At 44.3% G+C, this 12,428-nt stretch overlaps 1 pseudogene; it reads left to right on the top strand.

The window, feature by feature from the left end:
• The first annotated feature begins 8,493 nt into the window (after nucleotides 1-8,493).
• On the top strand, nucleotides 8,494-9,367 carry LOC700465 (triosephosphate isomerase-like; annotated as a pseudogene).
• Nucleotides 9,368-12,428: the final 3,061 nt, after the last annotated feature.

Below are 12,428 nucleotides of genomic sequence, written 5' to 3'. Positions count from 1 at the left end.
CTTCAGCAAGCACCTCAACTAGTCAGTTTTTTGTCAGGTGGGGTGACCCAGACCTTCATTCCTGAGGGGTCCGGCAATTAGTAGTCCTGCCTGGATTGGTTCATTGCAGTTTGAAACTGACTTAAATCACATGGCATGGTAACACTAAGAGATGTCCTAAAGGGATATCCTGTATTCCAAACATACTGTTTCTTGTCTCCATGGTGAAATAGTAGTCCAGTTTCCCTCTTGGTAGTCAGGATTAATCACTCAGCCAACACAGTAACTCTCTTCTTTGCCTGTTGATTCAGAGGCAGGAGGAGCCCAAGATGGGTGGGCAACCGTCTTAACTTCCAGTTCGGTGTAGTCATTCTGTGTCTCTTTGTGGAAGCATTCCTCCCTTTGGGACTAAGACTTCTAGGCCAGGCAAGCATAAGGTCACAGGAAGAGGAAGCAACAGTTTTGCTAGGGGGTTATGAGGGGTAATTGCTGTGCCACTCTTATTTCTACCCCTTAATTTCCAGACCCATTAATCCTGGCTTTGGGAGGAATAGCACCATATATTAGGCACTAATTCAGAGCATATATGGCCTTCTGGAGGACCTTGCCCTGCCCTTGCAAGGTATTGACACCTACCTGGCCCTGTAATTGAGTCTTCAAAAGACCATTCCAATGTTCTACTCAGCCAGCTGCTTCAGGATGGTGGGGAACATGGTAAGAACAATGAATTCCATGATCATGGGCCCATTGCTGCACTTCATTTGCTATGAAGTAAATTATTTGATAAAACAACGCTGTGTGGAATACCATGACAGTGGATAAGGTATTCTGTAAGTCCACAATAGTAGTTTTGGCAGAAGCAAGTTTTGCATGAAAGACGAATACATACCCAAAGTAAGTGTCTATTCCAGTAAGAACAAAACACTGCCCCTTCCATGATGGAAGTGGCCCAATGTAACCAACTACCCACCAGGTAGCTGGCTTGTTGCCCTAGAGAATTGTGCCATATCTGGGGTTCAGTGTTGGTCTCTGCTGCTAACAAATGGGTCACTCAGCAGTGGCCATAGCCAGGTCAGCCTTGGCGAGTAGAAGTCCAAATTGCTGAGCCCGTGCATAACCTCCATCCCTGCCATGCCAGCATGGTTGCTTTTGTTCGTGAGCCCACTAGGTGATAGGGGGTTGCTGGAAAAGAGGCTGACCGGTGTCCACAGAACAGGTTATTCTATCTAGGTGATTATTACAATTTCCTCTGCTGAGGTCACCCTTTGGTGAGCATTCACATGGGACACAACTGTCTTCATGATTTTTTGCCCATTATGGGGGGCGTCTATTCACATACCTCTTCCTCAAATTTCCTTGTTAACAGTTGTCTAATCACATCCCTTCCAAGTCCTTGATCATCCAGCCAAACTATTGTCTACAGCCCATGAATTAATATATAATCATATCTGGCCATTTCTCCTCCCAAGCAAAATGAACATCCAGGCACACTGCTTGAAGTTCTGTCCACTGGAAGGATTTTCCTTCACCACTGTCTTCAGGAATATCCCAGAAAAGGTACCACAGTGCTGCAGCTGTGTATTTTCATATGATTCCAGCCTATCTTAAAGAACTATCTGTAAACCAGACCTAAAACTTTTATTTTCTTCTGTCAAATGATTGGAGGGAACTCCCTATGGCCTCATAGGTGTGGGCTAGGAAAGAGAGGATAATATATTTAGGTTGGTGCAAAAGTAATTGCTGTTTTGCTGTTAAAAGTAATGGTTAAAATCACGATCACTTTTGCACCAACCTAATAGCAGGAATGGGGACCATGAACATTTATTTGGGCTACTACTTCATGTATTAATAACTTACCTGTGGCCAGGCGCGGTGGCTCACGCCTGTAATCCCAGCACTTTGGGAGGACGAGGCAGGCGGATCACGAGATCAGGAGATCGAGATCATCCTGGCTAACACGGTGAAGCCCCGTCTCTACTAAAAAAATACAAAAAAAAAAAATTAGCTGGGCGTGGTGGCAGGCGCCTATAGTCCCAGCTACTCAGGAGGCCAAGACAGGGGAATGGTGTGAACCCGGGAGGCAGAGCTTGCAATGAGCCGAGATCATGCCACTGCACTCCAGCCTGGGCAACAGAGCAAGACTCCATCTCAAAAACAAAACAAAACAAAACAAAACAACAACAACAACAAAAACTTACTTGTACCTTCAGGGCCTGCTCAGGTCCAATCATGTATATACCACTTCGTTTGGTGATGGAGTGTGCTGTGCATGCCAAATTTTATGGCTTGGTGGGTTGGATAACATCTAGTTCATGATAGGCAGCTCAGGTGGATGGTACTGTGGTGGCCCACAGTTAAGTGTCCAGCCTCTAACGGCCAGTATCAGGCCAAGAGCAGTTTCTCAAAATAATAGTTTCATGCTTGTAATCCCGGCACTTTGGGAGGCTGAGGCAGGCAGATCACAAGGTCAGGAGATCGAGACCATTCTGGCCAAAATGGAGAAACCCCGTCTCTACTAAAAATACAAAAATTAGCTGGGCGTGGTGGTGCATGCCTGTTATCCCAGCTACTCAGGAGGCTGAGGCAGGAGAGTCGCTTGAACCAGGGAGTCAGAGGCTGCAGTGAGCTGAGATCACACCACTGCACTCCAGCCTGACGACAGAGCAGGACTCCATCTCAAAACAAAACAAAACAAAACAAAACAAAGAAGAAGAAGACAAAGGAGAAGAAGGAGAAGAAGAAGAAGAGGAAGAGGAAGAGGAAGAAGAAGAAGAAGAAGAAGAAGAAGAAGAAGAAGAAGAAGAAGAAGAAGAAGAAGAAGAGGAGGAGGAGGAGGAGGAGGAGGAGGAGGAGGAGGAGGAGGAGGAGGAAGAGGAAGAGGAAGAGTAGTAGTAGTTATTCAAAGAGGATAGCATGGCTTTGTTCCAAAATCTGAAGATCCTCCACTGCAATTCACCTGTAGGGGCCTGCCAAAGTCTCCAAACAGCCTCTCTTTCTGCCAGTGACACTTCAAGCACCATTGTATCTGCTTGGTCATATGGTCCAAATGGCACAGCTTGCACAGCAGCCTGGACCTGTTGAAGAGCCTTCTCTTGTTCTGGGCCCTACTCAGAATTAGCAGCTTTTTGGGTCACTGGGTAAGTGGGCCAGACACCCAAATAAGGAATATATCACTTCCAAAATACAAAGAGGCCCACCAGGCATTGTATGTCTTTTTTGGTTGTTGAAGGGACCAGATGCAACACTTATTATTCACCTTAGAGTGATATGACCTGTTCCATACCATTGATCCCCTAGAAATTTCACCAAGGCTCCTGAATTTTTGTCAAATTTATTTCCCACTCTCTGACACACAAATGTCTTACCAACAAGTCTAGAGTAGTTGCTACTTCTTGCTTACTAAGACTAATTAGCATAGTCTCAGTAATGTGACGGACCAGTGTGATAGCTTGAGAAAGGGAAAAATGATCAAGATTCCTGCAAACTAAAGTATATCACAGGCCAGGCGTGGTGGCTTATGCCTGTAATCCCAGCACTTTGGGAGGCCAAGGCAGGCAAATCACTTGAAGTCAGGAGTTCAAGACCAGTCTGGCCGACATGGTGAAACCCCGTCTCTACTTAAAAATAAAAAAAAAAATGAGCAGGGCATGGTGGCAGGCACCTGTAATCCCAACTACTCTGGAGGCTGAGGCAGGAGAATCACTTGAACCTGGGAGATGGAGGTGGCAGTGAGCCGAGATCGTGCCATTGTACTCCAGCTTGGATGACAGAGACTGTGTCTCAAAAAAAAAAGTATGTCACAGAGTTGGAGAGTTCATACACTCCTAAGGTAGGAGAATGAAGGTGTATTACTGGCCTTGCCGGCTGAAAGAAAACTGCGTCTGGAAATCTTTATTAACAGGAATGGAGAAAAAGCATCTGCCAAATTCATTAGCTGTCTACCAGGTACTAGCGTATTAATTTGTGTAAAAAATGAAACCACATCTGGTAAACCTACTACAATTGGAATCATCACCTAGTTAAACTTATAATAATCCACTATCATTTTCCAAGATCCATCTATCTTCTGCACAGGCCAAATAGGAGAGTTGAATGAGAATGTGGTGGGAATCACCACCCCTGTATCTTTCAAGTCTTTGATGGTGCTGCTAATCTCTGCCATTCCTCCAGGAATGCAGTATTGCTTTTGGTTTACTATTTTCCTAGGTAGAAGCAGCCCTAATAGCTTTCATTTGGTCTGTCTCACCGTGATAGCCCTCACTCCAGAGGTTAGAGAACTAATGTGGGGGCTTCTGTCGGCTGCTAGATATGTCTATTCCAATTATGCATTCTAGAGCTGGGGAAATAAACACAGCATGGATTCAGGGACCCACTGGTCCACTGTGTATTTTCACACTGTGAAGGCACAGGACCACTGTAAGATAGACCTAGGCTAAAATCCCATTCATCACCTGACCTCCACACACTGACTGTCAATCACAGTGATATTTTGGGTCTCCCGAAATTAGTGTCAGTTCAGAACCAGTGTCTAGTAGTCCCTGAAAGGTCTGATTATTTCCCTTCCCCAGTGTGGAGTTACTCCATAAAAGGCTGTAGGTCCCTTTGGGGAAGGCCAGGGGAAAGATTAACAGTATAAATATTCAGTAGTATATGAGGGTCTTTCCTCCAGGGGACCTGGTCTCCCTTTCATTCTAGGTTTATAAACAGGCTCAAGTCTGGGAATTATTTGAGGGCCATAATTCTCTGTTTTTAGGATTCAGATTAGACTTTTTTTCACTTGACCTGGAACTTTCAGCTTATATAGATCAAGTACAAATTCAGTAGGCTTCCTATCTATTAAGTTGGTGCAAACGTAATTCTAGTTTTTTGCCATTACTTTCCATTGTAATTGAAATTACTATTGCACCAACCAAATATTTCACTTCCAGGAACACCATGATCAACTAGCAATGCTGTAGGTCTGCAGGAGGCAGACTATTCAGCTCACTGCTCTGATTCTGCTGTTTATTATGGTGACCACTCCCACCTTGCCTTTCTTTGGTGGTTGAATGACTGGCCCCTGCCACACTAAGATAAATCTTTCTCTGTGGAATAGCCTTATCAGCCACTTTCGGCTTAATCCAATTCAACATTACTTGAGGACCAGCTGTTGCCAGGCATGTTACTTATGAATAACTTACCATGAGAGCTAAGTACTAAAAGAAGACCTGTCTACTAAATACAAACTAAATACTCTAATCAGTAACAGATATTATCAGTGAATACTTATCCAGATCTTCCTCTTCTTCCCAGACTGCTCAGGTCCCCAGAAAATTCTAAGACTTCTGACTGAGAGCAGGGACCCATTGATGGACTAACACCTCCCTATTACTCTAAGACTACTCACAACTGTTCCAAGCTTCAGCTCCCTGGATGCCCTCTAAGCTCCTGACCTTTATATATTTTCTCTTTGTCACCAGGTTCGGATCTAAAGTCACAAAGTAGGACATGCTATTTGCTCTGATTTTATAACCGTGGTTTTCCGTACTCCTAATACTTTTCATTTGATTTTTTTACACAAAGAGAAAGGAAAGGACTCTAGATTTCTTGAAGGGATCAGACCCTTTACCTTCGGAACTCCTTTTATAATGTCAATATTTTAAAACTATCAAACTAAACAGGACATATTTTAAGCAAGTTTACAGATTAGGATCTTAGCAATATGTTTCAGCTAAATGTCAGAACTGGATAATGTCAACATTAATCAAAATGACCAAGAAAGAATTGAAATGGTGTAGGAACTATTTGAGTCCCTAACATTCAGGAGGTAATGTTGCATTAATAGATGTCAAAGTTAACAATGCTAGCCAGCTAAATAAGGAATTTCCTAAGCATACGTTGGAGGTTAGTGGATTAGCATTGATATTAATCATGCTTTGGACAGTAGACAGACAATCTATAAACACCCAGTTTGCATCAAGGAATAAAACAGATTTTATTTCCTTCTATTCTTGTTGAAGCCCTGCCCATATTTCTCATCATTCTTGAAATAAGTTCAATAACTATGTTCCGCTATACCTTGTACAAACTGCTGTGGTTAGGTGTTACTGCCAAACAAATAACATTATCTGTTTATCCGTCTCACTTCACGCTAGCCTGTAGGATTCTTGATGCAAGGATGGTGGTTTACAAATATCTGCCAGGCCTGCAATGGAATAAGGAAGGACTTCAGAACAAAAAAGACTTGGAGGGACTTCAGAATAAAAAAGACTTGGATTGCCCGGGCGCGGTGGCTCAAACCTGTAATCCCAGCACTTTGGGAGGCCAAGACGGGTGGATCACAAGGTCAGGAGATCGAGACCATCCTGGCTAACATGGTGAAACCCCATCTCTACTAAAAAAATACAAAAAAAAAAAAAAAAAAACTAGCCAGGCGAGGTGACGGGCGCCTGTAGTCCCAGCTACTCGGGAGGCTGAGGCAGGAGAATGGCGTGAACCCGGGAGGCGGAGCTTGCAGTGAGCTGAGATCTGGCCACTGCACTCCAGCCTGGGCGACAGAGCAAGACTCCGTCTCAAAAAAAAAAAAAAAAAAAAAAAAAAGACTTGGATTAAAATCCTGGCCCTAGAATTTAACTGTGTCATGATGGGCAAGTTTTTTAACTTCTTTGAGCCTGATAGTACTGATTTTTAAAACAGGGATTTAAATACCTACCTAGAAGACTTGATTAAGAATGAATGATATAGGCCAGGTAGAGCGACTCACACCTGTAATCCCAGCACTTTGGGAGGCTGAGGCAAGTGGATTGCTTGAGCTCAGTAGTTCAAAACCAGCCTGGGAAATATGGCAAAAACCCATCTGTACAAAAAATACAAAATAAATAAATAAATAACCGGGCATTGTGGCCTGTGCCTGTAGTCCCAGCTACCTGGGGGGCTGAGGTGGAGGAAGGCTTGAGCCCAGGAGTCCAAGGCTGTCGTGAACCAAGATCGTGCCGCTGCACTCCAGCCTGGGTGAAAAAGCCAAAACCCCGTCTCAATAACAACCAAAAAAAAAGAAAGAAAAAGAAAAAAGATTAAATGATATAATTTACTAAAGGTTATAAATGAATGCTTATAAATGAAACGTGAAAGCTTCCCTTGTCCCCCTCCCAGGGCATGCGATGGGGGTGTGTCTCACTTCTTCAGTGCCCCACTGCTTAAAACTCTAGGGGAGCATACAGATAGGCAGGCTGTTCGTCTCCAACTCCATGGTGGTGTGTAGGGGTGCATGTTTACAGCTTGTCCCAGTGGACTTGTGTTACAGGGTTCTCTCTTAGTTTAGCCATCTACAGGCAGCTTGTGTTAACCAGCTCAATTAGACCCTCTACCTTGGACAGAGGGCTTTCTGTATCCCGGGTTCTTGCCTTGGTGTACTGGAAGAATGGGATCACATGTGGGCTTGGAGAATGAGTGCCAATTTTTATTGAGTAGAAGTAGCTCTCTGCCAATGGGGCAGCCATAAGGGAGATGGTTTTCCCTGGATTTGGGCCGCTCAGTGTCCCCAGCTCTCCTCCAACTGCCCCAGCCAAACTCTGTCTCATCCCACCAGTTGATGGCATGCTCATCTGTCCCTGTGCTCTTTGGCCAGCATGCTCTCAACCAACCACTCGGGTCTTCTTCCACCAAAGTGTTCCTCTCAATATCCAGCTGCCTGTGTGTCTGCCCGCTAGGGTCTCCGGTTTTTATAGGCCCAGGATGGGGGTGTGATGGGACAGGGTGGTCTTGGAAAATGCAACATTTTGGGCGCAAAAGTAGGAGTGCCTGTCCTCACCTAGGTCCATGGGGGTGGAGCCCTAGCTAGGGACCATGCCCTCCTCTACCCAACACTTTCCTTCCCCTCGTCTGTATCATTTAAAGTGACCACACTCTTCCCTTCCCAGCACTCCCGTATCATAAACAGAAGGAAATTGTATTTTTAAGATTCTTTGGTTATGAGCAACAGAAATAAACTCTGACTAACTTGAGTAGGGAAAGAAGACATAACAACAAAATGCAAGGTGTAATCTGGAATTAGATCCTGGGTCAGAGAGGGAAATTTATATAAAGGACATTATTGGGACAATTAGCATAATCTGAAAAATGAACTATATCTTATAAAATAGTGTTAGCTAATCTTATATTTTCTGAATTTGATCATTATATGGCATTTATATAAGAGAATGTCCTTGCTTTTAGGAAACACACAATGTAGGATATGGAGGTAAAGGAGCATGATGTCTGAAGCTCTCAAATGACTTGGGAAAAAAATTTACATGTATATAAATGATTACATACATATAAAATGTACATATATGACATATATACATTTATATATAATGCATGCATACACATAGAGACAGAGAAAGCAAAAATGTAAATATGGCAAAATATTAACAGTTATACATTCATACATAATGCATGCACACACATTTATAAAGAAACAAAGAGAAAGCAATAAAGCAAACATGGCAATATGTAATAATTATTAGTGGATCTGAGTAAAGAATGTGGGAATATGCAGACACTGACCTTCAGTGCCTCGGCTCCAGTGCCATGGCGCCTTCCAGGAAGTTCTTCATTGGGGGGAACTGGAAGATGAACGGGAAGAAGCAGAATCTGGGGGAGCTCATCGGCACTCTGAATGCGGCCAAGGTGCCGGCGGACACCGAGGTGGTTTGTGCTCCCCCCACTGCCTATATCGACTTCGCCTGGCAGAAGCTAGATCCCAAGATTGCTGTGGCTGCACAGAACTGCTACAAAGTGACTAATGGGACTTTACTGGGGAGATCAGCCCTGGCATGATCAAAGACTGTGGAGCCACGTGGGTGGTCCTGGGGCACTCAGAGAGAAGGCATGTCTTTGGGGAGTCAGATGAGCCGATTGGGCAGAAAGTAGCCCATGCTCTGGCTGAGGGACTCGGAGTAATCACCTGTATTGGGGAGAAGCTAGATGAAAGGGAACCTGGCATCACTGAGAAGGTTGTTTTCGAGCAGACAAAGGTCATTGTAGATAATGTGAAAGACTGGAGCAAGGTCGTCCTGGCCTATAAGCCTGTGTGGGCCATTGGTACTGGCAAGACTGCAACACCCCAACAGGCCCAGGAAGTACAGGAGAAGCTCCGAGGATGGCTTAAGTCCAACGTCTCTGAAGCAGTGGCTCAGAGCACCCCTATCATTTATGGAGGCTCGGTGAATGGGGCAACCTGCAAGGAGCTGGCCGGCCAGCCTGATGTGGATGGCTTCCTTGTGGGTGGTGCTTCCCTCAAGCCCAAATTCGTGGACATCATCAATGACAAACAATGAGCCCCATCCATCTCCCCTACCCTTCCTGCCAAGCCAGGGACTAAGCAGCCCAGAAGCGCAGTAACTGCCCCTCCCCTGCACATGCTTCTGATGGTGTCACCTGCTCCTTCCTGTGGCCTCATCCAAACTGTACCTTCCTTTACCATTTATATTTTCACCCTGTAATGGCTGGGACCAGGCCAATTCCTTCCCCACTTACTATAATGGTTGGAACTAAATGTCACTAAGGTGGCTTCTCCTCGGCTGAGAGGTGGAAGGGGTGGGATTTGCTCCTGGGTTCCCTAGGCCCTAGTGAGGGCAGGAGAGAAACCATCCTCTCCCTTCTTACACTGTGAGGGCAAGATCCTCCCCTCCGAAGGCAGGAGTGCTGCCCTCTCCCATGGTGCCCATGCCTGTGTGCTGTGTACGTGAACCACCCACATGTGAGGGAATAAACACCTGGCACTAGAAAAAAAAAAATGTGGGAATTCTTTGAGCTATTCATATATACTACTTAGAAATAATTTCCAAATAAAAATTTTTTTAAAGAAAAAAGCGTTAATATATTGGAAGAAACTTGGAGCTGTCGAAAAGGAAGAGTGGAGAATTATAACAGTGAGAAAATTATGGCAGTGATGGAGATCTGATGCGGTCACCCCTCCTCTTGCCTTTGGTCTTCCACCTGCCCTTAATTATTCCTGGGCTTGGGTCAAGCTAATTTTGGGAGACATTTAGTTTAGTTTAAGTGATAATAGCCTTTTTCCATAACTCAAGTGCCTTTGTAAAGCTAACAAGAGGCCACCAAGCTGAGAGGAGAGAGGACCCTGAATTCTGCTACAGTGTAGTCATAAACAATTGCCAGCCATTATTCCAGAGGGCACAAGATGTGCAGCTTCCCCATTCCCAATTACTCCTGCAGATTACATCATATTGTAGAACCTAAGATTGGCCTTTGAGATATCTTTTCAGGTTTTGTGTATGTCTGAGGGCAGATGGCTCCATCTGGACCTGCCAACCTGTGGCCCCACCCAATAGTAACTCAGTACATGTGAGGACCATTTCCCACACCCCTGTGATTGTATCTCTAACCAATCACTAACAAGCACCCATTGCCTGGCCATCCCCCTGTCCCCTGCTTCCCCCAAACTATCTTTGAAAAACCCTAGCCTCCGAATTTTCAGGGATGCTGATTTGAATAATAAAACTCGTCTTCTGTTTAGTAGCTCTATGTGTGTAAAACTCTTTCTTTATTGCAATTCCCCTGCCTTGATAAAATGGCTGTATCTGGGAAGTGGGCCAGAAGAACCCACTGGGCAGTTACATCAGGCTTAGAAACTAGGTAGGAACCAGGACAGGTACTATTCAATTATTGGACTATAGCACTGGTAAAATTAAGTCTCTTCCTTTTTTTTCATCATTTTGTACATGACTCACAATCCCAGAAAAAAGAGAATTTTTTTCAGTGAATCAATACAGGGGTGGGGGATAAGATCTGACAAGAGTTTCCCGAAGGGTTCACTATTGTATCCCTCACAACCCAGAATAGTGCCTAGCTCAGCACATTAGGAGCTCAAAACATAATTTTTAATGCATGTTTATACTCTAGCACATAATAGGGACACAAGAAACCTATGCAAGGAGTTTTGGTTCCCTTACCTCCCTATTGTAACTGTGGTTTTGAGCATTTTTATCAAGCATATAGCAGTTGTTGTAAAATAGTTACTAATTGAATTGTAGCATTGGCCTTGCCTGCAGTAAGTGACTGCTGCTTAGCTGAATGGATATGCACATTCAGGAGTCATATCTTTTTCCTCATTGATGAGTGGATTGTCCTGGACAAATGGCCTGCTCCCCAGATAGGTAATAACTTCAAGTGTCTAGGCCAAAATATAGGGAGAGGTGACAAGATAGTGTAGTAGCCTGATTTTAGAGTCATTACTTCTTAATCACTGTGAGATTTGGGAAATAATTATCTTAATCTCGCTCTTAGATTTTCATTGTGATATTATGAAATATATGTTTGATCTTTGTTCACATTTCCTGGCACACAACTCCTACAATCTTTGGAGTCTTCAAAGTAATAAGTATCTTTTTGTATGCTAATGAGTTGACTGATGGCTAGCAGCCCTAGGTAACTTTAGAATGGGGCTGATCACCAGAAAGACCAATGCAGGATTGAGTATCCAGACTTTCAGTCCCACACCAACCTCCTGGGAGGGAAAAAGGGCTAAATGTTGATTGCCAAGGGCCAATGATTTAATCAATCATGCCAGTGTAATAAAGCTTCCATAAAAACCTAAAGGGACAGGGTTTGGGGAGTTCCAGATAGCTGAGCACATGAAAATTCCTGGATGGTGTGCCTGAAGAGGGCATGGAAGTACCACACCCCTTCCCACATTCCTTGCCCTACATGTCTTTTAATCAGTATCTCTTGTAATATTCTTTATAATAATCCAGGAAATGTAAGTGTTTCCCTAGATTCTGTGAGCCACTCTAGAAAATTGATCCAACCCAAGGAGGGTGTTGTGGGAGCCCCAGTTGATAGCTAGTAGGTAAGAAGCACTGATAAAACAATCTGGGGCTTGTGATTTACATCTGAAGTGGAGCACTCTTGTGGGACTGAGCCTTCAACCTGTGGGATTTGATAACTGTCTTTGGGCAGATAATGTCAAAATTGAATTGAATTAGAGGACACCCAGCTGGGGGTGACCCCTATATCTCCTGACTGGGAGACACCTCCCAGCAGGGGTCGAGAGACACCTGCAGGAGAGCTCCTGCTGGCATCTGGCAGGTGCCCCTCTGGGATGAAGTTTCCAGAGGAAGAAACAGGAAGCCTGTTCTGCAGGCTCCGCTGGTGATACCCAGGCAAAAAGGGTCTGGAGTGGAACTCCAGCAGACCTGCAGCAGAGAGACCTGACTCTTAGAAGGAAAACTAACAAACAAAGGAAATATCATCAACATCAACAAAAACGATGTCCACGCAGAAACCCCATCTGAAGGTCACCAACATCAAAGACCAAAGGTAGATAAATCCACAAAGATGAGGAAAAACTAGCATAAAAGGCTGAAAATTCCAAAAACAAGAACACCTATTCTCCTCCAAAGGATCACAACTCCTCACCACCAAGGGAACAAAACTGGACAGAGAGTAAGTTTGACAAATTGACAGAA

The sequence above is a fragment of the Macaca mulatta genome, chromosome 14 (genome assembly GCF_049350105.2).
Source record: "Macaca mulatta isolate MMU2019108-1 chromosome 14, T2T-MMU8v2.0, whole genome shotgun sequence".
Taxonomy (NCBI): domain Eukaryota; kingdom Metazoa; phylum Chordata; class Mammalia; order Primates; family Cercopithecidae; genus Macaca; species Macaca mulatta.
Note: the sequence above shows the minus strand (reverse complement) of the source record. Positions and strands in the feature narration are given on the sequence as shown.